Raw genomic sequence first — 9,281 nt, 5'->3', positions numbered from 1 at the left:
ATGGAAGCCAGAAACCAAACAGCCATCCCAGAATTTCTCCTCTTGGGTCTGACTGAGGATCCAGAACTATAGCCCTTCATCTTCAGCCTGTTCCCGTCCCTGTACCTGGTCATGATCTTTGGAAGGATCATCCTTGCTGTGCGCTGCCACTCTCATCTCCACACTGCTATGTACTTTTTCCTTGCCACCTTGTCTTTTAATGACATCTGTTTAAGCACAACCTCAGTCCCACACATGCTGCTGAACATCCAAACACACGATCAGAGCATCTGTTACACAGGGAAGAGCTTATTCCACTGAGCCATCACCCCAGCCTGCATCTCTTACACAGACTGCCTCTCCCAGGTCTGTTTAGTCCTTGTTTTTGGTGATTTTGAAAGTTGTCTCCTAGCGGTGATGGCCTCTGACTGCTATGTGGCCATCTGCCATCCACTTAGGTACACAGTCATCGTGAACCCACACTCGTGTGTGTTACTGGGCCTCTTCTCCTTGTCTATTAGCATTATGTATGGCCTACTCCACAGTCTATCGCTGCTGTGGCTGTCCTTCTGCACAGCCCCCCAAATCCCTCACTCTTCTGTGAACTTGCTCAGATCATCAAGCTCGCCTGTTCTGATACTCTTATTAATAATGTAGTGATATATGTGGCAGCTTGCATCTTTGGTGGTGTCCCTGTGTTTGGAATCATGTTCTCTTGTATTCACATTATTTCTTCAATCTTGAGAATGCCCACATCAGAAGGAAAATATAAAGCCTTCTCTACATGTGGGTCTCATCTCTCAGTTGTTGTCTTGTTCTATGGGACAGGTTTGGGGGTGTACATTAGTTCTTTATGAACTGACTCACTCAAAAAGTCTGCAGTGGCATCAGTGATGTATTCTGTATTGCCTCAAATGACAAACCCATTTATCTATAGCTGGAGGAGAGGGGCTGAGGAGATGGCTCAGTGGAATAAGCACTTCCCTGGCTAAGCGCAAAGGCCTGAGTTCAATCCCCAGTTCCACCAAAAAAAAAAAGTTTTATAGCCTGAGGAGTAGGGACATGAAGGTAGCTTTGTGGAAGCTTATTGCTAGGATAGATTCTCTTCTGTGGCATCATTTCCTTAGATGTGTATGCTTTTAGTTTATTCAAAATAAAGTGTGTCTGGTGAATAAAACATCATTAACTATAATGACCAGAACTGTAATAATGAAACATAGAACATTACAGATTCAAAGTTAACGTTGATTTTTTTCCAGTATGTGATGTTGCAATACAATGTCATTTGTAAATATACCTTTTGCTCAAGTTTCTTGAAGGAGAGACTGTAGAGAGACTACACTTTGCAAGTTTGGGTGTTTGTTTGTGCATGTTCTTAATAAAGCAAGTTGAAGCAGGTGATGGAAACAGGGACAACATTTTTAATAAACTATCATGATATTTTAAAAATACCTTCCTCCTGATGATGTGATTGGAGATTTAGAATCATGATCTAGTTCTCCTGGAATGCTATATTAATAGGCTGAGATGTAAAAGGCTCAAGTCAACAACTTCTGACAGTTGCCAGTTGTTCAGATAACTCACTACTATTATGAACTATTGGACTCTATTGGGTTATTTTTCTGAATTCAGGTACCTACAATCTTTGGAATGGCATCAAGAATGAAAAGGTCCTTTAAAGACTTCTCCAAATACAGTTTCTCTAACAGTAATGGAACACCCATCTCTGACAAAAGAAAACAAGAAGGGGGATATAAAAGAAGGACCATTTTGTTGTTAAAAAATATGTATATGCAACATAGTTAGGGTAGATATACATTTACTTTCTGTTAGTTCAATGAAAGGAAAGTTTTGTACTAATATTGTTTAGACAAGATATCATGTCTATATCTTGTCCTCTGAGTAACTACTATGAAGGCAACAATATACAGTGTATTAATTATTGTAATTGTCCTACTAACCTGTTTTGAAACAGTTTCATCGCTATTGTATCTTTTTTTCTAATTATAATGAAAAAAACCAAACAAATTGTGCTGCTATAAACATTGGTGCACATGAAATATAGTAAAAAATAAAAATCCCTGACATCTTTGTGAACTTGTCTAGTTTCTCTTGTTCTGATACATCTATTGATGAAAATGTCCTATATCTTGAAACTTGAAAGATTCATGCTCTTCCTGTTTGGAATAATGCTTTCCTATACTCACATTGTACCATGCATCATGAAGATGACCTCTTTATAAAGAATGTGTGAGAGTTTTTCCACCTATGGCTCTCATTTGTCCATTGTCATTTTGTTCTATGGGGCAGTTGTTGAGTTGTACATTAGCTCTGCAGAGACTGAGTCACCCAGGAGGAGAGCAGTGGGTTCAGTGATGTGTTCCATGCCTCTCCAACTGCTGAATTCCTTTATCTACTATCTGAGGATTGAGGCCATGAAGGAAGCCTTGAGAAAACTCCTTTTGTAAAAGAGCTTCTCTCCCCTGACGCTTGTTTATTTTAAAAATCAATTTTCATTGATCAAGTCATTGAAAGGATTCCTGGCAAGGCAGAATACTGACATGTTTTACTGTACTCTTCTCCAAAGATGTGGTAGTATGAAAACCAATTGTTTTTACATTTTTGTCAGACTTCACTATCAGAGATGCATGACAGCAATTAGTAATGAAGTAGGTTTTCTAATGCTTTCTTGAGGATTTCTTTATCTTTGTTTATACTGTTCCTCTGTATGTTGTTGTTCATATATTTTCCTATGGTTATATTTTCACAGTAATCTTGGTTGCTTACACTGAGTTCCCAGTGCCTTTTACTTCTATTTCCTGATCGGATTTGGTATTGTTTCTTAGGGTTGTCAGCTTATCATGGGAGCCATCTGTGCTTGGAGTTTTCTTTTATTTTGTGGGGGGGGAGTAGGCTGTAAATAATGAATTCAATTTCTTTAGTGAATACCTATAGACTCTATTACTTCCTCTGTCAGTTCTATCTCTGAAAGAAGGTGTTAGAGACAAGTACATTATAGCATGGAATGAAACCTATCTTTCATTTTTAATGTAGCTCTGTGATGTTTGATACATCAATTCAACGCTAAGCACGGTTCTTATTTGTGCTTATAATGAAAAATAATTATATTTATCTTGGGAAATTGGGATTAATAGATATTGCATCAATGACATTTTTATTCCTTTTACGTTCTGGTTTACTTCACTTTCCTTTCTCTAGATCTCCTCCTTTCTCTGTAGAGACTAACTCTCTGAGTCCTGTCATCTCATTTTTATTTTGATGTTTACTTTGTTTATACTTTGAGTTTCACATATGAGGAATACAGGTTGCTATTCGTCCTTCTGTTTCTGATGTGTTTCACTTGGCCTAGTTGTCTCAAGATCCATCCTATTTCAAAAAATATCTCAAAGATATGCTTCCTTATATCTGAGCAGCAGAATTTATTTTTTCAGAAACAAACACTTCTAGTGTCAGCAATTCTCTGTCTTTAGTATGGTTATGAATGGGTAAATCTGTGAAACAGGACAGGACAGGAAAAATATTAAAAAATGTTGTTGAATATGATAGGAGCGTACGGCATTGCACTGTTAGTCCCACTGTTGATGTTATAGCAAAATACTTCAAATAATAGCCATTCCATTTGACCTCACTAAAGCTCAGACTGAACAAATGAACACCACATCTTTCTGTTATTGTCATTGTGGTTCAAAATCCATCATACTCTTGGTTCTGGCAGACTGCCTTTGATTTATGAAGCTGTAAATATTGATAATATACATGCTGGGATGAAAACTGAAGAGCATTTTTGGTGGTGATGTCAATTTGGTGTATGTTATTCCATTACTGTGAATTGAATTGTGTGAATAGTCAACTCCATGTCCTCTAAGAAACTTAGTTTCAGAATTTGGAGGATAGCCGAGTGGTAGTACATATCCATAGCATCAGTGATGTCAAGGACATTTTTTCATCGCCTCAAAAAAAGAAAGGAAGTTTGCCTTACTTAGGGTAGAATTATTGAATGCAGAGGTGTGGTATTGTTAAAATAGTTTTTGAAGAGTTTTAATGTTGAAACTATATCTTTGTTACTGACTTCTGAGGAGCCACAACTTTCCTCAGACACTTTAATTCTTGTAAGTTACAGTCATGCAGTGACAGAGGAAATTCGGTAAATTATGCTGAATAATATATACAAACCCTAAAGTTCTGAGACCAAAAAGATGCTAAAAGAAATACTAACATGTAGTGACACCTCCATCCACAAATTAGGGTTTGAAATCTGTCCGTATTTTTTGAGCAGTATCTACACCTGCACACTATTTTGTTCTGATGCTTTTGTGTGTGTGTGTGTGGCCTGCTCAATCTGCTTTGGGGGTGGAGCTGGCATGGCATGTGGTGCAGGGGATTCAATTGCGGTCCCTGCGCGCTTGCCTAAGCTTGCCTGAGCAGGCACTTTAGAGTGCTGAGCTATCTCGCAGGCCCCTGATGTGTCAATTTAGAACCTCAATATGGAGAAAAGACAAATAAATTAAGCTAACATGAAGATATGTGTTTTGACATCATTTAAGGACGTGATTATCAAATTCAAAGCAGAATTTTTGAAAACAGACATCGTAATAAGCAACTAGACACATTGTAAATACAAACAGTCTGCATATCTTGCTGAGGATGATCTATTTTAAAAATGTAAACCAGCTTGCCTCTAGTTTTTTAATCTGACAAGGTAAGCATTTTGAGTGAAATAAAAATATAAAGCTATAAAAATAGAACTTTCTGTGCTAATCATAGAGACCAAAAATTAAAGTTCATCCAAAATCAAGGTTGTAGAAGGAAAGATATATTTGAGTGTTGCTTTAAAAAGAGTTATTTGTAAAAAAAAAAATAGTCATTTGTAAGTATATGTTTTACATTCACTTTTTTGGCCATACTTTTTTTTTTTCCATTTTATTATTGAAACCAGCCTTCCCCATATCATGAGACAGAGAATTCTTAATTTGTAAATAAAAGTTGCACAGCACTCTATTAAGGAAGTATTGCATGCTGTGTTCAGGAAGAGTCCCTGAGTGGAGAAAGTGAGGAATGGAGACAAATGTTGGGGACCCGTAGATCTCAGGGTTGTAGAAATCACCCATCCTGATCACTTCACCTTCATAGCTTCAGCCTTTAGGGGTATGTCCTTCTGGAATTAGAGTGAGAAAGACTCATTAATGAGAACCTTTGGATATTGAGCCCCAGGAGGCATAAAGTCTGGAGGGGTCGTCCAGTGAAAACATCAACATACATTCCTACTCTCATGAGGAAGCAAGTCCTGAGCCTCCTCCCGCAGATAATTCCTTTCCAATATCACAGCCACACATTTGGTCCATACGAATTTCCTGAGGACACATCATCCATCTTCAATATTGAGGTGAATATTGGAGTCATTCATCTTTAAGCCAAACAGAGAACATGAAATCCCTCTTTTAGTACTTTGGAAATAAGGAAAGATATTTCATGTAATTTCACCCTGAGGAAGGAAGAGGGGAGGACATATATAAGTTAATGAAGAGAAAAATCTTCATTTCTCTGTAAGGGTTTCTTCCGACCTTTACACAGTGAAATATATGATATGGGATCCAGATATATAGTAAATATTTAAATTTAAAATATTCATTGTAGGGCAAGATACATTACCATTAATATCCCTAAATGTACTCCTCACTGATTTAAAAACAATTAAACCAATTTGAAGCTTTTAAAACATTAGGATTGTTTTCTCTAATTCTGTGAGGGATGTTAATGGTATTTGGCTTCAGATTGCCTTAAATCTGTATAGCAATTCTGGGAGTATGGCCATTTTCACTATGGTGGTTCTTCTACCTGAGAACACGGGATATCTTTCCATTTTCTGATATCCTCTTCAATTTCCTTTTGCACAGTGCTACAGTTTGCAATGTAGAGATCTCTTCTTTCCTCTGTTAGATTGATTCCTAAGTATTTCATTGTTTAATGCTATGTTGAAAAATTCTGTTTCCTACTTTTTTTTCTTAGTGAGTTTGTTATTTTTTGTACAGGAATATGATTAACTTTTGACTGGTAATTATATATCTAGCTATGTTACTTAATTTGTTTATTAAGTCTATAACTCTTTTAGTGGAGTTTTTCAGGTCTTCTACATAGAGCATCATACCATCTCCAAATAATGACAATGTCACTTCTTTCTCTCCTATCATTCCTCTGTTTTGTTGCCTTCTCTTGTCTAATTGCTCTCGCTAATGTTTCCAGAACAACATTAAATAGGTTGCTTATAGTAGACTTCCTTGTCTTATTCCTGACTTTAGAGTGAAAGCCTTTCGTTTTTTACTGTTTAGTGTGTTGGCTGCTGGTTTGTCATGAATGGCATTTATCAGACTGACATAAAGACTATCTATCACAATGCTCTGTAGGGCTTTTATTGTGAAATGGTGACTTCGTCAAATGCTTTTTTGCATGTACTCAGATGATCTTATGATTTTTGTCTTTGACTCCATTGATACATTCCATTACTTTCATTTATTTGTGTAACAATCCAAATGCACATCAATTGATGTGCCACTCTACCATAAAGAAAGATAAACTTGAGAAATTTATTGCTAAATAGATGGAGATTGATACTAACCTCTTAAGTGAAATAAATTAGACATGCATAGGTACATACGGCATTCTAACTGGTGTGAAAACCTAGAAGTGTAAATAAGAACAAATTACACAAGAGATATGGTAAAATTGAAAAAGATTGCTCAAAAGGAAAGGGTAACTAGGGAGGGTGAGGAGAAAGCAAGAAATTAAAAAGAAAAAAGGAGAAAAAAAAGGAGAAAATGGAAACAAAGTTTTGCAAAGAAGGTGGGGAAGAGTGGTTGAAGGCAGTGGAGGGGAATGGGGAAATAGGCAGATCAAGTTGTATCATGTACAGGAATAGATTCCCTATGATCAATATGATCATTGAATATACCTCAATTGTACCAATAAACTTAATTAAATAAGACATTAAAGAATTTTAGTTTTGTTAATACAATATTGCAGAATATAATGCCTGTATTTGTTGTGTGGGGTAGGCCATGTTCATAAGATGTCAAAAGGTTTATATGCTCCCCCTCACCTGTTCTCCTTTGTGTATCTCTTGGTTTCCTTTCTAGCCACAAAATATCTATCATCATATTTCCTATTATCTGTTCTTGCCTTTTAATTTATCTGTGCTTTGGGTTCCTCACATAAGAGAAATAATATGACAATTGAGCTTGAGACTGGTTATTTTACTTAACTTTACGGGCTCTAGGTTCATCATAAGAAATTAAATAAGAAAAATTCTGCCAAGGTTTTGTGAGGGGAAATGGATCATTTCTACATTGTTCATGGGAATGTAAACTCATATGACCACCAATGAAAATTCTTCAAAAACTTACAATATAGGGCCGGCCAGATAGCTCAGAGGATTAAAGTGCCTGCTTAGGTAGACACAGGGGTTGGAGGTTCAGTCCCCAGCCTGTGGTGCCAGCCCCATCGTCGGAGCACGCTAAGAGGGTGATTGAGACTGGGCGTGGTGGTGTGCGCCTGTAATTCCAGCGCTTGGGAGGCTGAGAAACAGGAAGGATCACTACAAGTCAGATCTGTGCAGTGAGACCCTGTACTAAATACACACAAAAAAATCCTTACAGTATAAATGCCTTTCAGTTTAGTTATTCTCCTTGTATGTATCTTCCCAGAAGAGTTAAGGACATTCTATGACAGTGATACATGCTCATCCGTGTTTATAGCCATGTTATATGTCCAGCAAAGAAAAGGCAGTGTTTTGACGTTGTTCTTGCCACTTCCTGATGCAGTTCTGGAGGCCCTCTTTTGTGAGTTCCTCTATGAGGTGTGAAGAAAAATGCTGTGAGTGCTGCTCGCAAGTACAATGCCGAAAAGGACTGCAGGAAAAAATAAGTGCAGAGTCTGGGCAGTTTGGTGCACATGTATAATCCCAGCACTCAGGGGGCTGAGGCAGGAGGTCCGTTGCAAGTCTGAGGCCAGCCTGGGCCAGAAAGTGAGTTCAAGGCCAATCTGAACTGCACCATGACCAAGTGTCTCAAAAAGTCAAGGAAAAAAGGCTGTAGTGTTTGCACACTTTTATTCATCAGATCTGACACTGTACAACTTCTGGATCTTTTCACATTCAAAATGACCACGAAAGATAAAGATTTGGATCAACTTGATATACTGAGGCAACAATGAACAGAGAAATAAGCACACCCACCAAACAGGACTTCTGAAAGTGACTCAGAAAGGGTGAAGAACAAAAATGTGTTTGAACTAAAGAAAATATTTTAGGAGCATAACTGGTGATTAATTACTTATTGTACAATTGTATAAGATATGTAATACAGGCTGTGCTGTGTGTTTTTTTAAAAAATCACATCTCAGATGCTCTACCTGGCTTCCAGCAGGCTTTCATGGGGCTGGACTCATAAACTTATGAAAGACAAATTCTTTTTATTCAGAGATAGATATGCTTCCTCCCGGTTTAATGGCTGTTGCAAACTTATTTTCTATTTACTTTTTTTATTTGTTCATGGGATGCAGTGTGAGTTTTGTGAGTATCTTGCTTTTCTTATTTTAGGACAGGGTATACATGGTGTACAGGGTCTCACTGCATAGATCAGACTCCTAGTGATCCACTTGTGTTCATCTTCCCATGTGCTGGGATTACACTCCACCATGCCCTCAACCTCCATCTCAGAATGGCCCAGGGGCGAGGCCGGCATGGTAGGCCCAGGGATCAAACTCCCAGCTCCTGTGTCTAAGCAGATGCTTCAATCCACTGAACTATTTGGCCAGCCCTTGAGGTAGTTATACCTTCACAAAGCAAATAAATATCAGGAAGAGAAATGAATACCAGAAAATTTTCTGGAAGTTGTAGAAATAAAATTCCAAATATCAAAATATCTATAAGATGTGATTTTTTGATTCATTTCACTATTAAACCACTTCTGTTGTGCTATACACCTTATAATATTTTCACCATTATTCCTTATGTCAGATCATCCACTCATGGAAGCTAGAAATCAAACAGCTATCTTAGAATTCTTTCTCCTGGGACTGACAGAGGATCCAGACCTGCAGCCCCTCATCTTCAGCCTCTTTCTGGTTATCTACCTGGTCACAGTGCTCGGGAACATGCTCATCATCCTGGCCGTCATCTCTGACTCCCACCTCCACACCCCCATGTACTTCTTCCTCTCCAACCTGTCCCTTAATGACATCTGTATGAGCACAACCACCGTACCAAATATGCTAGTGAACATCCAAAC

The 9,281-nt window shown here is 37.8% G+C and overlaps 1 pseudogene; it reads left to right on the top strand.

The window, feature by feature from the left end:
- LOC101588713 overlaps positions 1-9,281 on the top strand; it is an 11,189-nt pseudogene continuing 1,908 nt past the window's right edge.

This window comes from Octodon degus, unplaced genomic scaffold (genome assembly GCF_000260255.1).
Source record: "Octodon degus isolate 3935 unplaced genomic scaffold, OctDeg1.0 scaffold00214, whole genome shotgun sequence".
In the NCBI taxonomy this organism is placed as follows: domain Eukaryota; kingdom Metazoa; phylum Chordata; class Mammalia; order Rodentia; family Octodontidae; genus Octodon; species Octodon degus.
Note: the sequence above shows the minus strand (reverse complement) of the source record. Positions and strands in the feature narration are given on the sequence as shown.